The sequence below is a fragment of the Bemisia tabaci genome, chromosome 1, assembly GCF_918797505.1.
Source record: "Bemisia tabaci chromosome 1, PGI_BMITA_v3".
NCBI classification, from domain to species: domain Eukaryota; kingdom Metazoa; phylum Arthropoda; class Insecta; order Hemiptera; family Aleyrodidae; genus Bemisia; species Bemisia tabaci.
In genome coordinates this window covers 50,564,210-50,578,331 of record NC_092793.1, presented here as the reverse complement: position 1 = coordinate 50,578,331, position 14,122 = coordinate 50,564,210, and positions in this window count along the sequence as shown.

The following is a 14,122-nucleotide window of genomic DNA, read 5'->3' as shown; positions in this document are numbered from 1 at the left end:
CGATGGCGATTAAGCAACAGCCAGGCGATAAAGTGTATGCTAAGCGTCACTAATTACGGATGCTAGGAATTAGTTAGTTTTTGGAATACTGCTCTCTTTTTGGGCCGTAGTATCTTGATTTATTTTGCGAGGAAAGCTCCGTACTTTTGATGGATGCCTGCCATTACTAATATATTAGAGCGCCCTCAGTTTTTTATGATACTGTGCAATACCTCTGGTGTGAAATAGTTGCTTCAAGCGCCGTGGCACGCTGCGGCGCGGCGTGCCACGGCCAACCAGCGCGAAACGCGCATTGGCGCCTACAAACCTAACAGGGATACTTCACGCGTTGCGCAATGCGTGAAGTATCCCTGTTAGGTTTGTAGGCGCCAGTGCGTCGCTGCTCCGCTTTGTGTTAGGCTCTAATATTCAATCTGGCAAAGTCAGCGTTATTCAACTCATGATTTTGAAATTTTTGCACATCCTGTACGGATTATTCTCATTTTAATTGATGAAAAAAATATGTATTAAAGGAAAATATAATGTGTGTTTTGTAAATATTAAGATGGTTCCGTATCAAACTTAATGATTTCCAAAGCACCACGAATTTCTACACAATTTCTTATAGCCTTTTATAATCGATGACGAAAAAGCAACAGCCAGGCGATAAAGTGTAAAGCCCGGCGATAGGAACTATAGCCCGGCTGCATAATTTTTTATCGCTTCGTATAGCCCGGCTGTATGATTTTCTCCGCATTGTACAGTCAGCTATATGATTTTCTGTAGCCTTCTTTAGCAGGCTATCAGAATTCCTATGGTATTTTGAAACGCAGCTCTTTCCGCCAATTTTTACCAGGGATTTAAACCTGTGGAAAAGGATCGATAGACAGGGCGTTCGCACTGAACATCTTAATAATCGATTCTTTACCGTAGATTCAAATGGGAAATGTCGATAATCGATCACTCACGCTTAGCCACTGAATAAGTCATCATGATTTTAAGAGCTCAAGGAACAACATCAATCGTGCATATGTAGTTTAAAGAGACAGTATAGTATTAGTATTGCGATTGAAGAGATAGAAATGTTATGGAAAATGGACGAGTGCTGAAGTTTCTGCATTGCGCGCTTACCAAGGTTTGAAAAACGAGCGAGGAAGTTACGTTGAATACTTTTCCACATTCACTCTCAGGTTAAACTATCTTACTCCGAATAGAAGCGACCTCGGAAGCCTAGATTTTCGCCGCAAGAATTCGATGCATAGTCGTGTGAGAGACCGCTTGAATTATGCCTCTATAGATAGTTAAGAGTTTTAGAAACTACGTTGATACCCGGTGAAAAGGTTCGTGCCTCCTGTTCTCGTGTATAATGTTGAACCGATCGGAAAATCTAGAGGAGGTCCTGTTAGAAAGCGAGGTATTTCTGTAGAATTTGGCCATGGCAATTTTCCAGCTGACCCTTCCGTTTTCTCCACCCATTAACCTTTGAGTTCTCTGTACGGGTCGCCAGGCACGGATGCTATGTGTCTGGAAAAGTCCTTAACGTCCCTCGCCTGCGCCAGGAAAATGAGCTATATTCCACCTATTTAGTTATTGTTCCCCCCATTTTTTACACCGCATTATTTCTCACTCCAAGTACATGCATTGAGAAGCTAATCAGGCAAGGCTACTGGATTTTCACTATTTTAAAAGTTGATTTTGTGAATAAGACTCAAGCGGATATTGTTTAAAGTTTTCCTTGCCTGTTTTCATTTCTGTCACCTGACAAACAGCACCAATGCAATATCTCAACGAGAAATTTCCCTTGAAGCTGTGAATTTCAAAAAGAATGGAGGCTACGCTTAAATTTTGAAGGTATGTGATTATATAAATTGATCTATAATATGATGATCCGCATGTGATCTTTAGTCTGAAGTCGGAACTTACCCTCCTAGTTTTGAAACATTTCTGAGTTAACATGATAACAAGGGTAGTTTTTCCGAATTTGCGGAAATTTTTTCAGAAAATACAATCAAATAAATGCATTTGATACAAAATATACTTACAAGAAAGCATGCGCCTGTTAGTAGTGTCTACTTTTTTGCGAGTTTGAGGGCTGGCAATCTTGTGATACATTTATATACATTTCTCGGACAATTGACAAATTGGAGATGCATAATCATTAATGATTTCCTTCGTCGGCACAATATAAGCAACGTTGGAATTACGTTAAGATGTAAGAGGAATAATCAAAGCTCCAGCTATAAGTTCGTATATTATGGTGTCGCATGCAATGGAAATTTTGAAAAATTTCATTTTAACGCCTGGATGCGACTATTCGAGTTCTATGGATGTCCGTGTTGCATACGCACGGGGGTGAAGGCGTTTTAACTTCAGACACTGACTGCCTTACCAGCGGCGCTCAGTGGAGCGAGTCAATGAGGGGAGTCGGGCATAGTGTGGAAAGATTAAAATCTCATGTTGGAACGTAGAGGTTTTATGAAGTGATTCCATTGATTTTCTCATAAAATTTTCTACCAAAGGCACCCCATACGATATAAAATGTGAGTAGATCAACATGAAAATTTGCGGTTTTAGTCGAAAATTTTATGTTCAACCAATCGGAGAGGCTCGTTTCATTGTGTGGTGGGTGTTAACTGCATGAATCTAAAATGACGGGGTGCCTTCAATTCTTCATTTATACTTTGAAGACATCTCTCAAACATGAACAAGTTCAGCACATCGCGATATAAAAACTTAAGCCTTAAGTACTACGCCTGTATGCAACTATTCGTACTTATGAGTTACTTTTGTAGTATTAACGAAGATATCAAAACGTTCTACCATTTTGGATCCTCGCAATCCCGCCGTTGGCACCGCGCCGCGGGCCGCGGGAAAAGTGATGAGTGCCTGGATGGTCAAAACGCCTTCACTTTTGAGCGTATGCAACACGGACATCCATGGAGCCCGAATAGTTGCATCCAGGAGTTCTGCATAGTGTTTGCCCCATTCGTCACTAACTAATGGTGCTTCGCTTGCTGTAACTTAATTCTAGCATTGCCATTGTGCATATAAAGAAAACTATTACTGATTTTTATCGCGACATTGTCAATTTTCTAAATAATGCTTTGATTGTTTATAAATAACCCAACATTGTCGTCCTAAAATGTGGACCGCGGTTCCCACCCTCTCTGATCTAAGAACAAGAATGCGGCGAAGTCGTTTCATGATCACCTCAAGAAAAATTCAAGCGTGCATCTCAACATAATTTATTTAATTTTTTTTTTGCTCAAGAGTTAGAAAAAAGTCCAGTTAGAGATGTAAATCAACCTGCCAATAATTCAGAGCCTGGTGCGGCAAAACCCGAAGCCTGTAGAAAGTATGTCTTAGTTACTAATTGCCTCAGGTTCTTCGAATCGAGCATTAATGGTTTAAATTATAAAAAAAAGAAAAGAAAAGAAAAACAACCAATAATGAGGTATTTTAAAGGAAGTTGGCCTGAAGTTCTCGCATCAAATCCTAGGTAAGGTGTTGACAAAATCAAACAAGTGTTTCTTGTTAAATGTTTCTTTATTCAGACATTTGTGTTTTCAAACAATCATCACTAACATATTCACTAAAATTTTGTACAGCCAAATCTGAAGATCGGGGCGTCCTCAGCCCGAATCTGCCCCCCCCCCCCCCCGCTCCAAAGTCGCAAATGGATTTCATGAGGCCTCAAAAATATCGGAGGGCAATCCGAGAAATTTTTACACTCATCGCTACGCGAGGAAAAAAAAACAAGCAGAAAAATCCAACATGAATATGTTGGAAAAGCGTGCCGAATAACTAAAATGTTGGACACATACCTACTATTTTCACGTCTTTGTTATTTGCATCAATTGGTACTTTTTGCTAAATTTGGGAGAAAAATATTGATTCATGAACGTTGAATGTAAATTGATTTTAAAGATTCCGTCCAATTATCTTGATTTTAAGCTGATATGCGGCATTTCGCACGACCGTGATTTGGGCGAACTGCCGTGCATCGAAATCGCGTTGAGTTAATCTCTTTGGATTTCGAACTGTAACTTCTCTCCTATTCGGCCGATTTTTACAAATGAGGTCTCTTTTTATTTGTACTTTAACGGAAAGTAAGGAAAAACTCGCTAAATAGACGGAAAACAATTTTTGTGAAAATTTGGTGGATCCTGGCGTCACGGTGAATGGTTAATCGGGCGTGGAAGATAATAGGTTCGACGAGGCGACCCTCTCCTCGCCGTCTTTTATTGCCTTGCTCGAAACCTGACACCCAAAGCTATATCGAGAGATAACTGCAGTGGTTTGAGTGGATTTCTGCAGGGGCCACGGTTAGTACATGGTATAAAGAGTCACGAGGCTCATCACAGATTGCACTTGCAGTGCAAGACGCTCATTGGCTAAACAGTTTTGGCGGGAAAGAAGGTTCTAGAGTTGAGTCCTCCGAGCGTAAGAAAGCTTCTATGAGGTTTTTGTCAAATGAAATAATACGGTTTTGACAGGAAAATGTTCTCAAGGGTTCCCAATTAGCAGTTCATTCGGTTTTTTGGTAAGAGACCACCAGGGCTTGACAGTATAATGGTTCAAAGGCAAGAAAACGGGTCCGAGGAAAAAAATATTTGGACGGCCCGTTGAATAGCATTGGTTGATCGGTGTGCTGTACTATGGTACATCCGAATGATTTCAAAAAGCGAGCCCAACTGGCACGCTTAAAACTTTAAAATGGGCCTGATACATATCCAGATCTGTCGAATTTTGGCAAGAAAGGCAGAGAAGCTAACTCTACTTCACTGGAAAAAAAACACATTGGATCTAGAGTCCAGACTCTTAAAAACATCGACAAGAAAAAATACTCTTGATTCAATCGGATTTTTGCTTAAATCAAGAACCAAGCTTCTTAATTTGAGCCGATTTCCTTTTGATTTAAGCAAAAATCTGCTTGAATTAAGAGTATTTTTTCTTGTCAATGTTTTCAAGAGTCTGGACTCTAGATCCAATGTGTTTTTTTCCAGTGCTTGCTCGGTCCGACTCAATCTTCGGTGATCTATGAAATCAGATTATCAAAACATAATTCTGTAGGAGGCGAGTCGACGAATTTAAGTTGTCCTTGAAATCTAAAGGTGAATGAATCAAAGAAAATCGGCATCGCAGTGAAATATCTGAAGCTCCTGGAAGTTTGCCATGCGGCAAAATGGTGCCGGGCTCTCTTTTCCGGAACATTTAAAATACGATTGGTTTTGATGAATGTCACTTGCAAACTTTTTTCCCCTTTTTCACTCATCCCTCTCTCCCGCGGTCGGTACTCATTTCCAAGCGTACCTTTCTCCCCCCCCCCATGCCCCTCCCTTCCCCTCTCCTCCATCATCGAGGAGGAACGTGAGAGAAATTTCATGCATATTAATGATGGCGGAAGTTGAGTCTGCGAATTTAATTACTGACGTTGAGGACGAGCATGGTCTCAAACTCCGAAGTTGGCGGCAGCATTCGTTGTTTGGGCATGAAATGATTTTAAAAGTTTGTTGTTTTTATCGCGGAGGGATACAAGTTTACAACCGGAGTGGCGTGTCGGTGGCTCCCGTCTACGTGACTTCATACTGACACAGCTCCTCTGAATAAACAGGTTAATTGGGCTCGCCGAACGTACTTCAGACCATGCATTACCCATTAGATCATAAGAAAAAAAGAGAGAAAAAAACCCACAAGTAAGCTACGGACAAATAAAATGCCCAAACGAAAGACGCTCTCTAGAAAACTTCTGATTCGTGTAACTTTGCTCTCTTGCCTTACAAAAATTTTGCGGTGCTCTCCAGGGCCGGATTTACCTACTTGCCGCCCATGGGCCGCCCGTATTTTTCCGCCCCCTTCTCATTTGTTTTGAAACATCAATAGATTGTATTTGACGGTGGCTCGATGTATAGTTTGGTTCAAAACAATAGAACATAACCTCAAACAAAAATTTTAGGATTTAATTTGGAAAAGCTGAAAAGCTGAAAATGAGAAAATTCCTAACAATTTCACTTTTCATTGTCAGAGAGTAAAGATTTAATCACATGAGACTCGTTACCTCAGATTTCTAAATTGACTTTTGAGGCTGTGGTTACATATTGAACCAATCGACATCAATATAATATCACCCGTGTGATCCGTCGATTACGATATATAAAAACCATCAAGTGAACGTGCCGGTTATGGAGGGGTGTATCGTGTATGAGACACGTTTACTCGTGTTGGGTACATTTTTTGTGAAAGCCCTGTCAACACTAACAAAAATTCAGTTTCATAAACCCATCCCTGTTTGGACAAGGCCTTCCATTTATAAAAAACGAACGAAAAAAATATGAAAGAACAAACATAAATGTGGTTAAAAATGTTAACTTCCACCGCCGCGCCGACCGCACTGTGTTGGCGCGATGCGCGAAGCATTCATGCAGTCTTGTAGGCGCTATGCGTTTCACGCCGACCGCCACTGACCACACTGTTTGGCGCAATGCGTGAAGTATTCATGCAGTCTTGCAGGCGCTATGCGTTTCCAGCCGACTGCTGCTGACCGCAGTGCGTTTGACGCAATGCGTGAAGTATTCATGCAGTCTTGCAGGCGCTATGCGTTTCATGCTGACCGCACTGCCTTTGGCGTAATGCGTGAAGTATTCGTGCAGTCTTGTAGGCGCAGTATGAGACCTATACCCATGTGTCATTTTACCCACTCAGAGGGCTGAAATTTCAGCATTTTTAATACATTATAGAGAATAAAATTCATCTGTCCTTCTTAAGGTTCCGCAGCTAGGTCTATAAAATGAAGAGAGACATATTGGTATTATGATATTTAAAATCGAGCTTCGTAGAAAAGTAGAACGGATTCCAAGGCCAAACAATTGAAATTAAAATGCCCAACTCTACCCGATCACCAGTCGCTATATGAAAAGTATTAAGACGGTATTATAATGCTGTAGAAGGAGAGGAAAAAGATGAAAATTACAAAGAACCTGAAATCCTGAAATACACCCGACAACCCTCTATTAACATCTCATCGCCAGCAAGTTAACAAAAATTAGTATAATATCATTGCAGTTCATTCTGGCGTCTAGGATAAACCAAAAAGTAACCGTTAAAAAATGATCACATAAGTCATACTAAAATAAATACCTGCACCAGTATTGAACGTGAGGACTTTATTTTGTGCTAGAGTTTATTTAGAGCGAAGAAATTTTTGTCGTGAGAAAAAAGAATAATAATTATCGACGTGTGTTCCCGACAGATCCTTAAACACTTTTCCCCCCTCTCACAATATACGTTATCTGGAAAAGGAAAAAATGGTTCTGGAAATGATGTGGTAATGAAAGAAGGAAGAAAGAAAAACACAGAATCGTCAGTTACGGCAGGGGAAGAAAGTAAGAGAGAATGAAGTTGATCAAGCGATTAAAAAAAGAAGGATGTGTTCATACTCCATTAATATTTTCCGCATCCCCTAAAACACGCACATTGCACTTTCCGAGCAAACGGTGATAAATTATGCGAGGTAACGAAGCGTAGATTTTCTTCCACTTTGATCGGATGGGAAGATGGATTGGGGGGGGGGGGGGGTGCTCCTCGTAATTCACGAAAGGCGCTTTTTTCGGCTTGGCGCAAATTACACAACAGGAATGTTGTTCAGTGCACAAATGACGTAATTCCATTTCAATTTTTTTTATTTTTCTTGCACACTTAATGCGTCATGCGAGAATTGTTTCACTTTGCACTGAAAAAAAAAAACTTATTGGATCTAGAGTGCAGACTCTTGAAGACGTTGACAAGAAAAAATACTCTTAATTCAAGCAGATTTTTGCTTAAATCAAAAGGAAATCGGCTCAAATTAAGAAGCTTGGTTCTTGATTTAAGCAAAAATCCGATTGAATCAAGAGTATTTTTTCTTGTCGATGTTTTTAAGAGTCTGGACTCTAGATCCAATGTGTTTTTTTTTCCAGTGCACTTTGAGTTCCTGCTGACGCCTCGAGGTCATTGTAGATGAAATAATTTTGTTGGATTCGTCGGCCAGTATCTAAAATTTTGGATTCGAAGATGGTTAGATAAAGCCATAGTTTGAAGTTTAAAATTGATGAACCAAGGTTTATTGTGAATTGAAGGTAAGGACATACCGATTTTATGAAGTGCGGAAAGCCTCGACAAAATACGTCCTAAACTTTAAATCCCATCAAGGCCTTGGTCAACCAATTTTAAACTTCAATATATGAGAGTCTTTTGTATGCTTATTGACAATATTATGCAAAGAACGGAAGATTTGTCTAATAGAACGCTCGAACACTGCTGGGTTCATTTCCTGATAAATTTAGTTTTGTTCGTATTACTGGGCTCTCTTGGAAAACTCGGCAGGAGAAGTGAGGTCTGTTAACAATGGTCTCGGCGAGGCGTTGGTGGCGGCGCCCTCAGCCTTCGGTCACCGGGATGATCGACGAAGAATTGCGGATTAAATAACTGAGTCATCGATTACTTAATATAATTAAACGACTCTCATAACACCGGCTCCGTCTCCGATTATGCGTTAATCGAATTTCTCCCGTAAATCAACAACCGCTCAGCGGCCATCGGTCGAGGTGAAGTGTCGCGGCCGCGCCAGCGAAAGCGGGAACGAAGAACGCTCGAATCGATGGCTAACGGAGGAAAGCGCGTATCTGCATTGCAAAAATCCATCATCAACCCTATTTTGCACGGAGAACGAGTTTTCAAAGTTCCTCATTCGAATTCCCCTTGAGCCGACTGGAGTTCTCGCTGTTCCGATGTGATTCTTTTCAGTGGCCTGGCGTGCTTTGCGATATATCGATTGTTATACCATTTAAACCTACGGAAAAGGATCGATAAACAGGGTATTCGCAGCAAACACCTTAGTAATCGATTATTTACCATAGGTTTAAATGGCAGAACAATCAATACATCGCAATTCACGCCACGCCACTGATTCTTTTCACCATAACTAAGGCGAATTTTCGCGAGTGGATTCGCACTAATTTTTTAATTTACGTATTTCCTCAGTTATGTAACGCTAAATTTGCGGCTTTTGACACCTTTCATCCCCCTGTAACGCTATCCGTAACGCTGTGCTAGACCCCCTATAAAATTACCTAACGCTTGCCCGGACCCCACCCCCATCTTGGTGAGAAAAATAATTTAAAGATTACCTTACATACTGAACGGTTTGGCGTTTCAATTCAGGGAGGAAGAGTGAAAGTTTTGCAGACAATATTTTTGAGATTCTTTAAAATATCTAAAAACGACCGACGAAAAATTCTACAAATACTCGAAAAAAAAATAACTTGAATTCGGTACGTAACGCTTCGCTCTGTGCCCCCCCCCCCCCCAACCCCCTGTAACGCCACGTAACGCTGGCAAAGACCCTCGCCCACTTGTAGCGTTACGTAATTTATGGACAGCCACTTACTTACTGCCAACCTCCCGTAATAACAAAACGTTATTCCCTCCTAGCGAAACGGTGCGCCTCCAACATTTGGTTTTCACACTGGCAGCAATGACAACTATATCCAAAATTCTCGACCCACCTCCAGAGGAAGGTCGGGAAAAGTGGATGAATGCAAACTCTAGCCAATATTTATGGAGTAACTGAATTTATTTTTTTACTTTAGCAGAGCGCTTTTCTTCTTTGGTTTGCAACCCTGCCGATCTGGTTGATAAAGTCGACCGAACCCACTGGAGAAAATTCACCTCGCAGAATCCCTTTTGATCCAACGTAAATGTCGACTGTCCTAAGAGAAAATTTCTTGCAGAACGTTTCCATTGGCGCTCTGCTAATCTTTCAACTAAGTGATATCTAGAGCCAAAGCGTCATCAGTACATTCTAGAATTCTTAATTTGTTGGCAAGAGAATGCTCTGTTACAAAAAAGCCAATAAATAGTCATATTTTGACAAATCCACTCGAGCACACCATTGGAACCCAAAACAGAGAAAATGCCAGCTGAATGAGTTGGCTTATGAGTCAGCATTGATGGATCCAAGTTGAAATCCTGGTTATGGTTAGGATATTATTTTCATGGAAGTGACGAGACGAGTCGGCTGAAACAGACACCAATTTAACTCTGGAAATCTTTAAACATGTATGTACACTGTTCATTATTCATAGGTGTCACGCTATCCATATTAGCTGTTTCGGAATATAATTTGATGGAATATCAAGTGAGATGAAAATTGAGCATAATCTTCTTACGGTGCACATATCAGAGATTGAGCGTCTTTGTTACAATGGTTTAAGAGACTTTTGCCAGGATCATGCCTTTATGATAAAGGCATTCACTTTGGATTCTGAGGAAGTTAGGACGATGCAGCTTATCATATAATCAAAATTTCAGTTTGTACATTTAAATTTGCACATTTAAAATTCAACGACAAAATAAGCAGGAGGTAGATGTGCCGTGCCGCATACTCGGCTTGGTTTTGAATGACTGGAATTGCCTTGGCGGATGTTCTTATGTGCAGAGACGAAATGTATTTCATTTGAGGGCAGAAAGAGTGCGATTTACATGGTTGTCATATTATGCATTCAACTATCACACACGTGTAACCAGCACTCAGCACTGCCTTGCACAGTTACTGGAACTAGAGGTAATTTTTTTAAAAGTCTCGGGTGGCCTTTCTGACCAGGGCCGGATTCACCTACTTGCCGCCCATGGGCCGCCTATATTTTGCCGCCCCCTTCTCATTCGTTTTGAAACTCGATAAAAACCATCAAATGAACGTGCCAGCGGGGGAGGGGTGCATAAGACGCATGTACTCATGTTGAACACATTTTTTGGGAAAGCCCTGTCAACACTACTAGCAAAAGTTCACGAAACTTTGCGCGAAAGTTAAGTTCCGTAAACCTATCTCTTTGTGGACAAGGCCTTCCGTTTATGAGAAATGAACGGAAAAATTATGAAAGAACAAACATAAATGTCGTTCAATGATTTTAACTCCCGCCGCCGCCGCGCAGACCGCACCGTGTTGGACGCAATGCGTGAAGTATTCATGTATTCTTGTAGGCGCCATAGAGAAAAAAAAGGAGGTGTTTGCATTTCGGGCATCTTGGAATTTTATGATGACTTGATGACGTAGGTGGGTACAGCGCGGTACAGCGACGTCCCCTTCACGCTGTACCCACCTACGTCATTAAGTCATCAAAAAATTCCAAGATGCCCGAAATGCAAACACCTCCTTTTTTTTCTCTATGTGTAGGCACTATGCGTTTCACGCTGACCGCACTGTGTTTGGCGCAATGCTTGAAGTATTCGTGCAGTCTTGTAGGCGCTAATATGTGTTACATGCCGATCGCCGCGCCGAGGGCCTCTCCTTTTCATCTCAAGTCCTCGTTATCATTTCTCTCTAAGTCGCGCCGTTCCAGGCCAAATTGCGTGTTTGGTCTCTCTCCTAACTCGACTTATTAAAGGTGCTGTCTCTCGTATCACTAAGAGACGACAAAATTAGAAATTACTATACTCTCAGGAAATGAGAGATTTTGTCGCCTTTTCTCGTTTGTAATTTTGTTTTTATAAATCCGATTTTTTTTTATACCTACACTTTAAAGAATTGCAAATTTTTGCCGCCCCCTAGATTTGCCGCCATGGGCCGCGGCCCATGTGGCCACCCCCTTAATCCGGCCCTGTTTGTGAAAGCGGGTTTTCTTTTAGAAAAAATTAGAATTTAATTTAGTGCAAGTAGTAATGTTTTACTCCCCAAAATTTTTACTTCAATAAGTTTATACAATTTTCCGTTAGAAATATTCCACACGTGGCTTATATTATTATAGGTATGCTACATAAAATAATCAAGCAAAATACTAAACCTTAAGCTCGCTAGGAATTTCTTGCATTTCAATGTAAAATTTAGAAGTAATAGTGGTGAAATACGTCTATTTTAAAGACAGTGTCCTGGAGCCTACGGCCAATAACACCTCTGCAGTTAGATAGACTCTCAGAAGAAAATAACATTAAAACCTGGTATAAAACGACTAATTTTGTGACAAATGAGAATTTCCGTTTGTTTGCGAGCAATAGTTACACTCTTAAGTAAAAATTATAACAGTATTTTATAGCAAAGAAACTTTTGCCTACACAAAATATCTACATATATTAAACAGGTTGCCGGCAAACGTACTGGCCGAAAATGAAGGTTTGCCGATAACATACATATTGACGATGAAACTCGTCCCGATCCACGTATCATGTTCGTGGTGATTTAAAATCTCCAGTCTCATTTTAATTCTTAAAGGAGAACAGCTCAAAATCAAGCCTCAAAGTTCCTACGGAATTATCCTCTCGCAGAGACAAAAAAAAAAAAACAACGTAGGATATGAGGGTAAAATTAGTGGGTCCTTTTTTCTTCGCGAAGCCAATTTAACGTTCGGTCAGCGCACTGCAGTCTGTCAGCTTTTCCTCAAGCGCTGATAAATGGACCGAGTTTATCAGAAAGGAACCAACCTACATTTTCGAAAAAATAGAGTTAAGAATAGACGCTATTAGTGGCGACGTCATTATAAGGATTCTCTATTGTATCGAATTGGATCCAAACAATAACATTGGCATAACCTCAATCAATGCTACCAATGCGAAAAAATCTATATATATCGCTTTTCTGTGACGTGCCACTAATAGCGTCTATAGTCGTTTATTTTCTCCTTCCAGAATCTGAAAGTCAAAAAAAAAAAAAAAAAAAAATTGTGAAAAGAAAAGTTAAATTTTTGTTCTACATTAAGCCTTCATACAGGAATAAAACTTCAAACCTCTTTTTCTCAATTTCAACTTAATGTGGGTTGGTTCCTCTCTGATGAACACGGTCCAAATCTGAAGCTCAATCTGACAAGGATGCCAAACGAAAAGCACAAAAGCTGGACAATGAGAATAATCGCGGGAAGGTAATGAAAGGATCGTAGGAAGTGGTCAATATAGAGGACACTCACTTGAGACAGACATTGCGGCTGCGGTCGAAGCAAGGATTCAACGGACAACAAGTGTGTGTTGTCTACATTTGAATCCGTTCGAAATTTGCCTAATTTGAATTGAGCGCTGCTATACTGTTCGGGGTGTTCGGCCCATCCAAACCAACTAATCAACAGAATGAAATGACGTCAGACTGACCATTGACCAGTCTCCCCATGTCCCGGCAGTGTCACGGCGCGATTTCGAATGAGGAAACTAGCTAATGAGGGGGGCCTACCAGACACATGTCACGCAATGTCACGTCTGGCTGCTTTTCATCGACACGTATGAGAATCGACGTCATTTCTGCGGTTAAACGGTCAATGACGTTGGGGGGCCGCATCGTTTTCCATGAAAATTTTGCGGGAAGTACACTTTAAAAGTTTGTGTCGGCTCTCAAAAATCTGAATATTTATTCTTGCTAAATCTTCACCTTTAGGCACGAAAATTTCACATAATTTATGATACGTACCAGCCGAATTATACATATCGACGGCGTAAGTCCGCAGTCACATACAGGGTTATTCAAAAGTCACGCACCACTGGCCATGAGGGGGGTGGCCATTTGAAATTTTTGAGGTACCCCCCGCCCCCTTCCCCCTGAGGGGATCAAAAACTGGAAAGTACCTAAAAAAGTTTCCCCCTCGATATGAGGAAAAAGGTTTTAAGCGGCATAAATCGATATCATAATTAGAACTAAAGTTATGGCCAGTGGTGCGTGACTCTTGAATAACCCTGTATCTCGTTAACGGTGTCTGAAAATCTCCGCCTCTATTTTATCTTTTTAAATGAGAACAAATTGACATCATTCATTTAAGTTTTTGCAGAATTATTTTCGCAAAGAGAAGAAAATCACGGCAGTTTTAAAGAACTCCCGTTGAGTAGTTTTCCGTTTAAAAAATAAAGTATGACTGGAAGTCTGCGAGTTATACCGAGTTAACCGAGTTATATGATTGCCGACTTACACCGTCAATACAGGCACGTCAACAAAATGTTTAACTCGTTGGGAATCTAGGCTACAAATCATTTTCTGCTATTAATTCTAAGAGCTCCAAAGCCTCAGATGGCTGAGCACACTAGAAGTGGATCCATACTCTATCTCTCAAGGTCCTCTACTCTATTGGTAAAATTTAAAACATTTTAAAAAATTTACAAACATTTTAAACAACTTTTAAAAACAAACTTAAAATCACTC